This window comes from Hemiscyllium ocellatum, unplaced genomic scaffold (assembly GCF_020745735.1).
Source record: "Hemiscyllium ocellatum isolate sHemOce1 unplaced genomic scaffold, sHemOce1.pat.X.cur. scaffold_2510_pat_ctg1, whole genome shotgun sequence".
In the NCBI taxonomy this organism is placed as follows: domain Eukaryota; kingdom Metazoa; phylum Chordata; class Chondrichthyes; order Orectolobiformes; family Hemiscylliidae; genus Hemiscyllium; species Hemiscyllium ocellatum.
Window position 1 is genome coordinate 26,821 of NW_026868116.1, and position 14,032 is coordinate 40,852.

General features: G+C 45.3%; 1 long non-coding RNA gene across 2 annotated transcripts in view; it reads left to right on the top strand.

Annotated features, from left to right (window-relative positions):
* The first annotated feature begins 1,123 nt into the window (after positions 1-1,123).
* LOC132812001 (uncharacterized) overlaps positions 1,124-14,032 on the top strand; it is a 44,346-nt gene continuing 31,437 nt past the window's right edge. The window contains exons 1-3 of one of the 2 annotated variants that reach the window (XR_009643441.1): positions 1,124-1,229; positions 6,248-6,354; positions 8,767-8,856. This is a non-coding gene — a long non-coding RNA (uncharacterized LOC132812001). The remainder of the gene's footprint in view (positions 1,230-6,247; positions 6,355-8,766; positions 8,857-14,032) is intronic. The other variant, XR_009643442.1, reaches the window with a different exon arrangement.

The window sequence follows — 14,032 nt, forward strand, 5'->3', positions numbered from 1 at the left end:
AGGTAGGTACTGCAGGAGTCTCCTGTGGCTATCCCCATCTCAGACAAGTGTACTGTTTTGGAAAATGTAGGTGGTAATAGACTTTCAGGGGAAAGTAGCACTGACAGCCAAGTTACTGGTACTGAGACTGGCTTCTAACATAATGTGAGGTGTATCCAGTTCCACACGATCGATGGTGATCGGGGACTCTCTCGTCAGGGGCACAGTCTGCCGTTTCTGCAGCTGACAGTGAGAGATCAGAATGGGGTGGTGCTGCCCTGGTGCCAGTGTCAAGGATATCTCTCAGAGGGAGCAGAACATTCTCAAAGGGGAAAATAACCAGTGGGAGGACATTGTACATTGGTACCAATGACATAGGAAGGGGAAAGCATGGGGTCCTGAGGAGCAGGGAGATTTGCTAGTGCCACTCGGGAGGCATTAAACCAGTGAGGGAGTCGGGGTAATCCTAAAGAGATAGTGAGAAAAGAGGTGAGTCTGAGGCTGGTACTGTTCACCAGATCAGACTGTCAAGGCAGGCAAGAGCAAGCTACAGAATGAGGTGGGACGGACCAGTTACACTGCATTTATTTCAGTGCAAGAGACCTGACAGGTCAGGCAGGTGGGCTCAGGGTATGGTTTTGAACATGTGACTGGGATATTACAGCAATTACAGAGGCAGCACTCAGGGATGGATAGGACTAGCAGCTTAATGTTCCAGGGTATAGATGCTATAGCAAGGGGACAACAGAGCAGGGGGAGAGGTGTTTTTGATTAGGGATAACATTATGGCTGGGCTTCGGGAGGATATTCCTGGGAGTACATCCAGGCAAGTTATTTGGGTGGTACTGAGAAATAAGAAAGGGATGACCATCTTACTGGGATTGTATTATAGACTCTCTCCCAATAGTCAGCGGGGAATTGAGACACAATTTTACCGGCAGACCTCAGTTATCTGTAAAAATATAGTTGCAATGATAAGGGGTTTTAACTTTACCAACATGGCCTCGGAGTGCTGTAGTGTTAAGGGCTTGGATGGAAATGTATTTGTTCAGTGTGTACGAGAACATTTCTGATTGAGTTTGTAGGATGTACCTACTAGAGAAGGAACAAAACCTGACCTGTTTCCTTTATTCATTCACAGGATGAGGCTGTCACTGGCTCGGCCAGCATTTATTGCTGCGTTTACCCAGAGGGCAGTTAAGAATCAACCACGTTGCTATAGGTCTGGAGTCCCATGCAGACCAGACCAGGTAAGGATGGCATTTTCCTTCCCTAAAGGTCATGAGTGAACCACATGGGTTTTTTCAACAATTGACAATGGATTCCTTGTCGTCACTAGATTATTTTTTCCAGATATTTATTGAATTCACTTTCCAAAATCTGCCGTGATGGGATTCAAACCCAGGTCCCCAGAACGTTATCTGGGTCTCTGGATTAACTGTCTAGTGATAATTTCACTCCATCATCACTGCCTCTTAGGAAATGAGGCAGGGTGAGTGACTGAGTTATCAGTGGGGCAGCACATCAGCACCAAAGATCCCACAGTATTGTGGCTCAGTGGTTAGCGCTGCTTCCTCAGCAACAGAGACCTGGGTTTGATACCAGCCTCAGGCAACTGTCTGTGTTGGAGTTGGCACATTCTCCCCAGTGTTTGTGAGGGTTTCCTTCGGATATTCAAATTTACTCCTACAGTCCAAAGATGTGTAGGTTAGTTGGATGAACCATGTTAAATTTCCCATAGTGTCCAGATGCAGTATATGAGGTTTTGGGATGTGCAGGCAAATCTCTGCCTGATGTGAAAAGATCGTTTTGAGGTCCTGGACAGAGCTCAGTGAGGTGTGGCTGAACGTTTTACATTTCCCGTGGCGGTAAGGGAAGGTCAAAGGTGTGGAGCATGTGTTGGTGGGAGGGTGTGGACCTAACAAGGGAGGTGCAGAGGGAATGGTCTCTGTGGAACGCAGATAGCGGTGGGGAGGGAAATATGTCTATGGTGGGGTCTGACTTTAGGTAGCAGAAATAAGAGGTTAATGCGCTGTATCTGGAGATTAGTGGGGTGGAAGATGAAGACCGCAGGGCTGTATTCTTTATTGTGGCTGGAGGGGTGGGGTAAAGGTGGAGGTGCGGGAAGTGGAGGGTATGTGTTGGAGGGCATTGTTGATCAAGTCGGAGGAAAGTTACGGTCCTTGAAGTAGGCCTTTCTGGGATGTCCTGGAATAGAATCCAAAGAGATTAAACGAATATATCACAGACAAAAGATTAACTGGACCAGAGAATAGGACCGCTTAAAGGTCAACAAGGCTGTCTATGGAATCACAGAGGGTGTGAAATATATGCAAATATTTCACGTCATTTTTACTGGAGAAGTATATGGAAGCTCGAGAGTTTGGAGAAATAAACAGTGATAACTTTGAAAGTGTCCATGTTACAGAGGAGGTGGGACTGGATGTCTTAAATCGCATCAAGGTGGATAAAGCCCTGGAACCTGATCAGGTGTATCCTGGAACTTTCTGGAAATCTAGGGAAGTGATTGTTGGGCCTCTCCTGAGGTATTTGTATCGTTGATAGTGACAGGTGAGGTGCCATTATTTTAAAAAAGGTGGTAAGGAGGGGCCATGGAACAAGAGAACAGTGAGCCTGAAGTCAGGCAGGCAAGTTGTTTGAATGGACAGGATATCCATCTATTTGGAAAGGTAAGGAATGATCAGGGAGAGTCACTGTGGCTTTGTACATGCACAATTGTGTTTCACTAACTTGAGTGAGTGTTTTGAAGTGACAAAGAAAATTGATTAAGCCAGGCGGTGAATGTTGTTTATATGGACATTCAACAAGGTTCCACAAAGCAGACTGGTTAGCAGGGTTAGATCACATGGAATGCAGGGAGAGCAAGCCATTACAAAACTACCTTGAATGTAGGAGACAGAGGATGATGATTGAGGGTTGCTTTGCGGACTGGAGGCCTGTGAGCAGCAGTGTGCTGCAGGGATGGATATTGGGCCCTTAAATAAATGACTTGGATGTGAATATATGAGATATGGTCAGTAGGTTTACAGAAGACACCAAAATTGGAGGTGTAGTGGACAGTGAAGAAGGTTAGTTCAGAATACAACAGGATCTTGATCAGATGGGCCATTGGAGCAAGGAATTGCAGACTGAGTTCAAATTAGATAAATGTGAGCTGTTATATTTTGGAAAGGCAAATCAGGGCAGGACTTATGCACTTAATGGTAAAGTCCTGGGGAACATTGCTGAACAATGGGACCTTGGAGTGCAGGTTCATAGTTCCCTGAAAGTAGAGTCACAGGTAGGCAGGGGAGTGAATGCAGCATTTGGTACGCTCCCCGTTATTGGTCAATGCATTGAATGCAGCTGTTGTGATGTCATATTGTGGCTGGACAGGGCACTGATGAAGGCCCTTCTGGAATTCTGTTTTCAGTTCCAATCTCCCTGTTCTTGGAATAATGTTGAGAAACTTGAAAGGGTTCAGAAAACATTTGCAAGGACTTTCCTGGGGTTGGACGATTTGAGCTATTGGGAAAGGCTGAATAGGCTGGGACTATTTTCCCTGGAGATTTGGAGGCTGAGAGGTGATCTTATAAAGTCATGAAGGGCATGGATAAGGTGAGCAGTCAGGGACTTTTTCCCAAGTTCGGTGGCTCCAGAACGAGAGGGTACAGGCTTAAGGTGAGAGGGAAAAGATTTAAAGGGGATTTAAGGGGCATCGTGTTCATGTTGAGGGCATTGCAAGTATGGAATGAGCTGCCAGAGGAAGGGGTGGAGGCTAGTACAATTGCAGCATTTAAAAGGCGTCTGACTGGGTACTTGAAGAGGGAGGTTTTAGAGGGATAAGGGTGAACCGCTGGCAAATGGGACTCCATTAACGCTCTCCGTTAATGGTCAATGCATTGAATACAGAAGCTGGGACGTCATATTGTGGCTGGACAGGACGTTGATTAAGCCACTTCTGGAATTCTGTTTTCAGTTTGAATTTCCCTGTTCTGGGAAGGATGTTGTGAAATTTGAAAAGGTTTGGACAAGATTTACAAAAACGTTACCAGGATTGGAGGATTTGGGCTACAGGGAGGGGCTGAATAGGCTGGGGCTATTTTCTCTGGAGAGTCAAAGACTGAGAGGTGACTTCATTGAGATTTATAAAATCACGAGGCGCGTGGATAAGGTGAGCAGCTGGCATCCTTTTTCCTCAGGTTAGGTGGGTCCAAAACTAGAGCACATGGGTTTAAGTTGAGAGGGCAAAGATTTAAAAGGGATCGAACTGGCAACATTTTCAAGCTGAGTGTGGTGTGTGTATGGGAGGGGCTACCAGATGAAGTAGTGGAGGCTGATAAAATCACAACATTTAAAAGGCTTCCAATTGGGTACATGAATAGGAAGGGTTTTGATGGATACAGGCCAATAGATGGTAAATGGGAATTCATTAGTTTAGGATTCCTTGTTGGCACAGACGAATTGGACCGGAGGTCTGTTTCTTTGATCTTAATAAATTAAGATGCATTCCTCTCTTTTGTGCAGAGCTAGCTGAAGCACAGATAATTATCCTTGGAGCTGAGAAGGTGAAGCAGTGATTTTGACCTGGTGCCGATTTTGTTCCAAGGTCTTGAATTTGCAAAGAGAGAGAGGAATTGTTAACCCTGTCACAATTTTTAGTAACTACGTTCAAGTAATTGGCAAATAATACAAGGTGAAAATGTGAACACTATTTTACTCAGTAAGTTCTGAGCATCTGGAACAGTCTGAACGACACAGATTCAGCAGGTATTTTGAAACAGACTTGGAATTTTACTTTTTAAGGAAAGATTTGGGGGTAGTTGGGACAGATTTGCACCATCTACAGAGGGAGAGAGGACAGCTCCAATGGGCTGAATAGCCCCCAGCCCCTGTGCTCTGTGATACTGCCCCATTCACTGTGAATGATGAAGCTCATCCCAGAGCAGAGAGAGGGAGGAGCTCACCTCTCAATCGGCGCCGGCTTGATTAACGGCAGCTCCAGACCAATAGGAGGAGAGTCTGTGTGGTCCTGCAGCCAATGGGAGTGAATGAGGGGTGTGGCCAGCAAGACGACACCTGTCCATGAGCTGTGCAGGTGCAGTGTCACTGGGTGGGGGTGGGAGAGACAGCAGAGACTGGGACAGAGGCTGTTGGACCTGAATTACAAACTCCCGGTAAATTAAAACCAAAAGAACTGCAGATGCTGTAAATCAGAAACAACAACCAGGAGGGTCTGGAGAAGCTCAGCAGGTCTGGCAGCATCTGTGACGAGAAATCAGAGTTAACGTTTCAGATCCGGTGTCCCTTCCACAGAACAGATGTTACTGAGAAAAAAAAGTCCGTTTATGTGCAGAAGATAGTGTGGGGGGATGGGGGCAAGATAAAAGGAGTAAAGGTGGGGATAGAGTGAGAAGAGCGGTTGGATAAAGGAGTGGATAACGATCTGACTGGGGGAGGGTGACTAGCTGTTAATGGAGACTATTAGTGGCTAACCATAGGTAGTGTGTAATGACAGGCTGTGACATGAGGTGGCTACGACATGAGGTTGTTAACCTGTGGTTAGCCACTAACTGTCTCCATTGTAAGCTGTTGCCCACCTATATCACTGCACGATTGGAGCTGCTGAGGACACAAACCTTTGGAATATCCTCCCTAACCCCCTCTGTCCGCCTTAAAGATGTATCTAAAAATCGTTCTCTTTAATCAACGTTTCCATCATCCGTGAAGCATTTTAGGAGATTTGTCAATGTGAAAGGCTCCATACAATGCAGGTAGTTGTTGTTATTGTCTGACATCAGGAGAAACAGGGATGAGCCCTCTCTCTCTCTCATACCTGATGAACAGCAGCAAAAGCAGGAAGCACTGAGCATGCTCCAGCCCACAATGGGCCTCGGATTATTGATGTCAGCGCAGGACCAATAAGAGTCGGGGGAACGAGGCTGGAGGACCAGGATGTGCCAGTTGGTCCTTCAACCAATCGGAGTGAATGAGGGGCGGGACAATACTCAACCACGTGATAAACTTCACTGACAGCACAGTGTTGTTGTGGCCAAGGCATTGGAATGTGTGAAGGTGCAGGGCAGGGGAAAGGAAAGACATAGACCAGAAAGAGAAGGAAATTTTCATGGTATGGGATGAGAGGTTTTACAGAACTTAGTGCACATTGTGAATCACAAATTTGAAAATCCCAAATTCTGCCCCATTTTCCCTCCTTATAATGCATTTTGCACTCCCTGAAATAGCAACTGTGTTTCTCCCTCCACAGATCCCAGTGATCAGTGCCAAAGCCCCATTGCCTGTGGAGAGGGTGATGTTTGATTTCCCTGTCCAGCTGCAGTTCATGTGGTGAAGGTGCTCCCACAATGTGGTTGGGTAAGTGCTGTTATAGATTATTCACTCAGCAATATTGAAGAGTTGACAATGTATGTGCAAATCAGCAACAGTTTGTTTTTTTTAATCATGTTTATAATTTCACAGAAATACTATTGAAAAATTCTGGCATAAGGCCACAGATTGAGATACTAGGTCAAGTGATCAAAAGCATTGCCAAATGAGCAGGTTTTCGAGAACACCTTAAAAGAGGAAAGCAGGTCTGAGAGGGTTCAGGTGGGAATTCCAGACAGTGTTGCCTTGGCAACAGTAGAAACAGCCAGACAGGTGAAGCAATGAATAAACACAAATGAGTTGTCAAGGTCTTGCAGGGTGTGTGGTGCAGGGAGACAGGGATGTTCACAGGGTGAGAATTTTAAATTGTTGCCTGTAAATAGGAGCCTTTCGATGGATCAACTAGTTTTGGTACAAGTGAGCACTTGGGCAGGAGGGTTTAAGATACTCTTGAGATTACATGTAAGTTGAATGTGGGAGGCTGGCCAAGAGTGTTTGGATAATTAAGTCTGGAGATAAATACTCGTCCATCCCTGCATTCAGTAAATGAGCTGAGACTAGGGTGGAGTTGGGTGATGTCACCAATGAAGAAAGTGTGTTTTTGGAGTTGGGCTCTTCCTCCACATCACCCCCACCTCCCTCCCCTCACCAAATCACAGGTATTGTTCCTTGTTCTGTCTGTCTGTCTTTTCTGGTTATGTCCTTCTCTCCCATTCTGCTACGAAGTAATATTTTGACCTCACCGTTGTTGGAAAAACCTACTCCATCCCCACTCTCCCATTCCTTTCTAAATTCCTTGTATGTGGTGTCCCTCAAGGATCGATTCTTGGTCCCTCCTGTTTCTCACCCACATACTGTCAGGAGGTGACATCGTCCAAAAGCACCGTCTGAGGGTTCACATGTACACTGACAATGCCTAGCTCTCCCTCCCCATCATCCCTCTCCATTACTCAGTTATCAAACTGCTCATCACACTCCCACTACGCGATTGGCTGCAATTTCCTGCAACGGAACATTGAAATGGTTAAACCCATTGCCTTCAGTTGCTATTACAAATTCCTTTCCCTTACTGCTGAGCCCCTCCCTCTCCCTGGGAACTGTCTGAGGCAGAACTACACTCTTCACAATATTGCTCTCATATCTGTAACCCCAAGGTGACCTTCTGATCAGGTATCTACACAATCACAAACACCAGGAATTCCAATCTCTAAAACGTTGCTTCCCCCCCCCCTTCACCCCAGCTCCATTGCTACTGAAACCCCTGACCCGTGTTGATGTTGCCTTAAACTTGACGAATCTAAAACAGAACCCTTGATTCCGTGACTATCCGAGTATCTGATTCCAGATCCCTCATGATGGGAAACATCCTCTCAGTATTTACCCTGTCAAACTCCTTAAGAATCCTGCATGTTACAATGAGATCACCTCTCATTCTTCCCAAATCCAGTGAGTAGAGTCCCAACATTTTCAGCCTTTTCTTAAAAGATAATCCCTACAAGCCAGGGATCATCCCAGTTAATCTTTTCTGAAATGCCTCGGATGAAATTATGTATTCCCTTAAATAAAGGGACCAAAACTTCTGTCATTACTCCAGATGTGGTCTCACTCGCACTTTGTAAAGTTACTCTCAGGTATATACTCCAAACACTTACACTGAAAACTCCTTGTAATAAGAAACAACGTTCCATTCCCCATCCTGATTCCCTGTTATAACTGTGTTTCCTACGCAATTACCCCTGGTCCCTTTGTGGTGCAGCTTTCGACAGTTTCCACCATTTACATAGCACTCTGTTCTTTTATTATCTCCTCCAAAATGAGCAACTTCACAATTTCCCAAATTATGCTCCATTTGCTAACTTGTTGCCCACTTCTCCAATGAATCCCTCTCTGTAAACTGTTTATAATCCTTTTGGAACTTTACCGTTCTGCCTTTTCTCAGAGATTTCCCCGCTCATTCTTCTAAACATTTCCTGGGAGCACTGGGCAGTGGGAAGCAGTTGTTACCTTTTCAGAGAGACTCTTTGGAATGACTGGGAGGAGCTTGCTGCTCATGGGTCAGAATGGAGACAACTTGCCCATCGAGCTGCATGAGCCTTTCACCCCCCCTGTCTAATTGATGAGGCACAGCGGTAGCACGGAAGGAAAGAAAAGGAAGCACATCCTGCTCTCCACATCGCACTGACTCTTGAAACATTGTGTCCCATGTGTCAAAGATCTGCCCTGTTCAGTCACATGAAGACCCAGTGTGGAAACTCACAGAAACCCATACAGATTTCCCCCTGAACTAACTGCTGACCCCCACAAGGGGTAATGTGTCCAGTCATCCTGGGCCAGGAGGAGGGGGTGGTGAGAGTTTCTTAAATGAACTGACAGTGACAGTTTTATAAACGTGTATTACAGGTGGACATTCAGATGGTAATCTCAGTAATTGTAACGCCAAACTGTGACAAAATTACTCAATTCATCAGGAGCTGGATATTCACATTGTGTGTGAGTATTGTATTCCAGCTCATTCCCATTTGCTGCATAAATGTCCTCTTTTGAATCACCCCACACTCTCAGTAGATCTCCCCCAAGTCTTCAATATGTGTCCTGTAATCCTTTTCTGATGAACTCATGAGTGTAAGGTGGATTATTCTAAATCTGTAAACCCCTCTGTCACAGGGCACCCGCAATTTCCTCTGCTACAAGGAGAACAATCTGTTTCCCCAAACCCCTGATTCCCCAATGTCTGTTTGCTCCCTATAAGGCACACAACAGGATTGTGTTGGAACATTCTCCACTTGCCTGCATCAGTGCAGACACCAACAATATTAAAGTGAACATCCTCCAGGACAAAGCACTGTGCCTGAGTGGTGTCCCATCCACCACCTTCAGCGTTCCCTCTCCCCATCCCCAGGGTACAGTGGCATCACTGTGTAAAAGGTAGTCAGCATTGTCTGACCAGACCATAGGGCTGCTGTCTCATTAGGGAGAAATGTCTGGTGGTGGGTTTAACCTGAAGGTTACCACAGCCCAGGCAAGGGGAGAGGTTGAGAACAAGAGTCCATCTATTGTAGATGGATATTCTTGATATGTATTAACAACACCCATGTCTCTGCAACTAAAATCCCCCATTCCTTGTACCATCCTGGTAAATCTCCTGTGCCCCCTCTCAGGGACCCTGCCATCCTTCCCAATGTGTGGGTGATCTCTGGTTTGCACAGACCCAGCTGCTCTGTGTTCCTGTGGGTGATGTCATCATCGAGCAACAGTTGCATTGAACCTCACTGTCTGTAAGGGTGGGAGACACAGAAATCCCGGTAGCATTTGAGATGTATTTAGTGTGCACTTGCAATGCCATGATAGATGAGACTTTTCCACAATTATTGGAAAATAGATGAGGACAGTTAGGTGGTAGTTTTCTTTGTCACAGACCCGATGTACTACCAGAGCCTTTTTCTGTTCTGTAGACCGCTAAGATGTTTATTATAGGAATATGACAGGCTCCATTGGACTTCAGGTCAGAAAGGGTGATACTAGAGTAGATGACAGATGATTGGCCGATGTTTTGGGAGGAAAAGGAGATTGAGAGGTTTAAGGAAGAATTCAGAAGCTCAGCACAGAATCGGAAAGGGCCGTCATCAAGTGAGAAATAAACATTGGGAATCCTGAAGGCTGGAAATAAAAAAGGCACATATAGCAGAGCTTTGAGAGACTGGAGGGGATTAGAGATAGGGAGAGTAATGAAGCTGGAGGAGATGAAAGTTGGAGAGGATTCTGAGGATTGAGGATGTTACAGAGATAGAGATATTTCTGATAGACTTTTTTGAGTTTTGAGGCTGGAGAGGAATTATCGAGATAAGGAAGAGTTGTAAGACTGGATGAGGTGGCATTGACGGAGAGTTCCGAGCATAGAGGAATTTACAGAGATAACGAGCGATAGAGTCAGAACGTTATACAGCACTGACACACACCCTGTGTTCCAACCAGTCCGTGTCAACCATAAATTCGAACTGAACTAATCGCATCTACCTCCACTTAGTCCAAATCCATCCAAGCATTCCCTATCGATATACAGGTCCAAATGCTTTTTCCTCTTAGAATCCCATTCCCCTACCGTTTTACTCTACATTTACCCCTTACTAATTCACTAAACCCAATCATCCCTGAACACTATGGGCAATTGAGGACTGCCAGTTCACCTACCCTGTACATCTGTGGCTTGTGGGAAGAAACGGGAGCACCTGGAGGAACTCACGCTGACACGGGGAAGCATATCCAAACTCCGCATGGACAGCCACCCAATGCAGGAATTGAACCTGTGTCCCTGGCAGCAGTGCTAACCATTGAGCCACTGTGCCACCCTTAAATTGTAATTGTATTCACAGCTACCACGTCCTCTGCTAGTTTATTCCACATGTGAATCACTCTCTGTACAAAAACAAAAAGTAAAATCCGGAACGTCTTTTTAGGGTCTTCCTTTTCTCACCCACTCTTGAATCGCGCCCCCTCCTGGAAAGGGCACCTGCTGTTCACATTACCTATACTCTTCAGGATTTTATAAACCTCCAATAAGGTCACCCCTCAGCCTCCTACACCCCAGTGAAAGAGGTCCCAGCCTACCTAGCCTCTCCTTATAACCGAAAGCATCCATTCCCATCAACATCCTGGTAAATCTCTTCTGAACCCGCTCCGACTTAATAACATCTGTCCTATAACAGCACAACCTGAACTGAGCACAGTATTCCAGAAGAGGCCTCACCAACATCCTGTACAACCTCAATGTAATGTCCCAACTCCTATACTCAAAGGTGTGAGCAATGAAGGCAAGTGTGCTATACATCTTCTGAACAACCCTGTCTACATGTGACATAAACTGCAAAGATCTGAACCCCGAGGTCTCTTTGTTCTATATCACTATGCAAGGCCCGACTTTTAATCAGTGTAAGTCCTGCCCTTTTATCAAGATGAAATATTTGGCATTTATTCCAATCCAGAACATCCTTCTAGTATAAAGGCAATAGAAGTATACTTAAGAGGAAAATCAGTAAGGCAAAAAGGGGACAGGACACAGTTTTGGCGAATAGGGTAAGGACAATCCAAAGGGTTTTTATAAATACATTAAGAGCAAATGGGTTACTAGAGACAGAATAGGGCTCCTCAAGGATCAGCAAGGCAGCCTGTGTGTGGATCTGCAGGCGATGGGGTGGGGAGGGGATACTAAACAAGTATTTTGCATCAGCATTTACTGTGGAGAAGGATATGGAAGATATAGAATGTTGGAAATCGATGGTGACACCTTGAAAAATGTCCATATTACAGCGAAGGTGGTACTGGATGTCTTGGAACGCAGAAAGGTGGATAAATGCCCAGGATTTCATCAGGTGTGTCCTAAAATTCTGTAGGAAGCTCGGGAAGTGATTGCTGGGCCCCTTGCTGAGATTTTTGTATCAGCGATAGTCACAGCTGAGGTGCCAGAAGACTGGGGGTTGGTTAATATGATGATACTGTTTAATGAAGGCGGTTTGGACAAGCCCGGGAACTACAGACCTGTGAGCCTGATGTTGGTGCCAGACAAGTTGTTGGAGGGAACCCTGAGGGACTGGATTTGCATGTATTTGGAAAAGCAAGGACTGATTAGGGATAGTCAGCATGGCTTTGTGTGCGGGAAATCATGTCACTTACTTGACTGAGCTGTTTTATGAAGAAGTAAGAAAGTGGATTTTTGAGGGCAGAGCGGTAGATGGGATCTATATGGACTTCAGTAAGGCGTTCGACAAGGTTCGCCATGGAAGACTAGTTAGCAAGATGAGATCTCACCATACCAGGAGAACTAGCCATTTGGAATATAGAACTGCCTCAAAGGTAGAAGACAGAGGGTGGTGGTAGAAGGTTGTTTTTCGGACTGGAGGACTGTGACCACTGGAGTGCCACAAGGGTCGGTGCTGGGTCCACTACTTCTCATCATTTACATAAATGATTTGGATGTGAACATAGGAGGGATTGTTAGTAAGTTTCCAGGTGACACCAAAATTGGAGGTGTAGTGGGCAGTGAAGAAGGGTACCTCAGGTTTCAATGGGATCTTGATCAGATGGGGAAATGGGCTGAGGAGTGGCAGATGGAGTTTAATTTAGATAAATGTGAGGTGCTGCTTTTTGGAAAAGCAAAGCCTAGCAGGACTGATAGACTTAATGGTCAGGTCCGAGGGAGTGTTACTGAGCAAAGTTTCCTTACAGTGCAGGTTCATAATTCCTTGAAAGTAGAGTCGCAGGTGGATAGGATAGTGAAGGTGATTGGTATGATTTACATTATTGGTCAGAGCAGTGAGTACAGGAGTTGGGCAGTCATGTTGTGGCTGTACAGGACATTGGTTTGGCCACTCTTACAATATTGAGTGCAATTCTGTTCTCCACCTATCAGAAGGATGTTGTGGAACTTGAAAGGTTCAGAAAAGATTGGTGGCAGAATATTCTTTAAAGGGTAGAATAACCAGTGGGAGGTCATTGGACATTGGTACCAATGACACAGGAAGAGAAAAAGATAGGTCCTGATGAGAGAATATAGCAAATTAGCCTGGAATATAAAAAAGTAGATACTCGGTCGTAATATCTGAATTACTCCCAATGCTACATGCTAGTGAGAGTAGGAATAGCAGGATGGAGGAGATGAATGATTGGCTAAAGATCTGGTGTAGGGCAGAAGGATTCACATCTTTTGGTCATTGAATTCTCCTCTGGAGTAGAAGTGACTTGAATAAGAAGGATGGATTGTCCCTGAATTGGAAGGTGACTAATATCCAGGCAGGGAGATTTGCTAGTACTACTCGGGAGGCATTAAACCAGTGAGGGAGTGGGGGTAAACCTAAAGAGATAGTGAGAAAGGAGGTAAGTCTGAGGCTGGTACAGTTCAGAAATCAAACAGTCAAGGCAGAACGCGGTAGAACCGAGCAGTTACACTGCATTTACTTCAATGCAAGAGGCCTGACAGGGAAGGCAGATGAGCTCAGGTTATGGTTTGAACATGGGACTGGGATATCATCGGTATTATAGAAATATGACTCAGGGATGGATGTGACTGGCAGCTGTATGTTCCAGGGTATAGATGCTATAGGAAGGATAGAAAGGGGGACAAGAGAGGAGGACGAGTGGTGTTTTTGGTTAGGGATAGCATTAGAGTTGTGCTTGGGGACGATATTCATGGGAGTAAGTTCAGTGAAATTATTTGGACGGAACTGGGAAATAAGAAAGGATTGATCACCTTATTGTTAATATCTGCGTGTGTTTCATCTGATTGCTCTGGTTTCCTCCCACTATGTAAAGATGTGCAGGTTAGGTGGATTATCCAGGCTGAATTACCCACAGTGTTCAGGGATGTGCAGGTTGGGTGGATTATCCAGGCTGAATTACCCACAGTGTTCAGGGATGTGCAGGTTGGGTGGATTATCCATGGGAAAGGCAGCATTACATGGGTAGGGTGGGAGTCTCTGAGGGTCAGTGCGGATGTGATGGGCTGAATGACCTGCTTCCCCACTGTCTGGATTCTCTGATAATTATAATAGTTTTAAAATAGTTCCAAAAAAGAATAGACCAGATCTAAAAGTTGCTGTTCTAAATTGGATAAAGGTGCATTGTGATTGAACAAGATAAAATCTTTCAATACTTCTTTGCTATTCCCAGGTAAAGG